Source organism: Triticum dicoccoides, chromosome 7A, assembly GCF_002162155.2.
Source record: "Triticum dicoccoides isolate Atlit2015 ecotype Zavitan chromosome 7A, WEW_v2.0, whole genome shotgun sequence".
NCBI classification, from domain to species: Eukaryota; Viridiplantae; Streptophyta; class Magnoliopsida; order Poales; family Poaceae; genus Triticum; species Triticum dicoccoides.
This window is the reverse complement of record NC_041392.1, coordinates 157,011,509-157,013,191: the sequence shown is the minus strand read 5'-3', so window position 1 is coordinate 157,013,191 and position 1,683 is coordinate 157,011,509.

The following is a 1,683-nucleotide window of genomic DNA, read 5'->3' as shown; positions in this document are numbered from 1 at the left end:
CATGGCACGTACTGCATGGTTTTGCTCTTGGAAAGGGCGCATGTCCTTCCCCTTTACCGCTTCTTGGGGATGCGGTCATGAATGGCTTGTTCGTCCAAGGCGGTGTGCGACTCCGCCTTCGTTGCCTCGGCCTCCCGTGCCCTTTGCTTTTCACGGTGGGCACGTTGCACTATTATATCGGATGACCCGTGATGCATACTTGCGTTGGCCTTTGACTTAGAGCCCGTCGCCGCAGGGATGAGGCGCTACTGAAGGTGTCGCGTCGCCACCCTAGAGGTGGGGCACCAAAGAGTGGTCACCGCATCCGACGAGTTTATGGTCACACACCTCAAGCCACCAGCCTCGACGGATTCGAGCGCCATTTGCGCCGACGCAATGGAATCCCGCCAAATCGACTCCTGCCGCGGTCGGGCGCACACCTCCCGAGAGTGGCGAAGATCCATGCGGAGACGACCATCTCCTACCCGTCCCCGCATGGGACGAGGTCCTAGTCGACGGGTCGGAAGATGTCTGAGTCGGATCCGCTATCTGTCATGCCTGAGGAGGCTGAAACAAAGCTTGGGAGCGGAATGGAGTGGAGTCACTAGGGTTTTGTCCAGGATGCAAATAGGTACGAATATATGTGGGGTCGGGGTGGACTAGCATGGGCCGGATCCAACGTGCGGACGCGCCCGGGTGCATCTGGGCCTCGCCATACGTATCCCAAATATGAGCTGGATGTGGGGGGTGTTGGTCAGCTTGGATGTATAGGGCTGGTATGAGGGATCCGGCTTGCCCGCTCCCTCCCCATGCTCCCATCCGTGCTCCCACTCCATCCTACGGCTGTCCTTTTCTCTTTTTTCTTTCTAATCTAATCATCTCCCCCTTAATTTTAAGGGGTGGGGCCGTGCCTTATTTTGTTTCAATCAAATCATGCCACGTATGCGGGAGCACGGATGGGAGCACGCTGAGGGAGCAGGCAAGTCTCATCCTGACATGAGGGGTACGACTGGGTTGAGATTTTGTGACCTGTCATTGACCGGGCCATTCGCTCAGACGTATAGGGAGCTTTAACGAGTTCGCTTGCGTATGCTCTAACAGCATCGAATGTGGCCCCCTATACACGCAGACGCATTTGAACACTCGCGTGGACCTGGTCACCCCTCTCATCTCGGCTATTGCAACCACACTCCTCATTCCCAAATCCTTTTTTCATACTACTTTATGCAATAACCATTTCATCTACGTACATCAAACTAACTAACTACAAATAAGCAAACTAGATACTCATAATCGGATATGTCGATGACCTCCTTGTCGAAGCCGCCGACCTCATGATCATTTGCGGCAGGAGAATCTGCAGCGCCTACTCCTCGTCATATTTGTATGTGAACAGTTGCTCACGCTTCACGTTGGCCTTGTGGATAAAGTGGTAATGCGCCGCCACCTCCGACTTGGATTGGATGGATGATGAGTGTTATTTTTATACTCATCACACAGTTGTTTAAACCAAATTATCTTAAAAATCTAAGAAAACCACTCTGATATTGCCAATGACTAACAAACACAATGGATCGTGAAATTCTTTCTTTATTTTGTTTCTACGGTAAAAAAGGCTATAAATGGATAAAATCACCATTTACAAGAAAAGACGTAAAATGGAGAAACAAGTAATTAAATTGAAGGCCAAAAGAGAAGACGGCA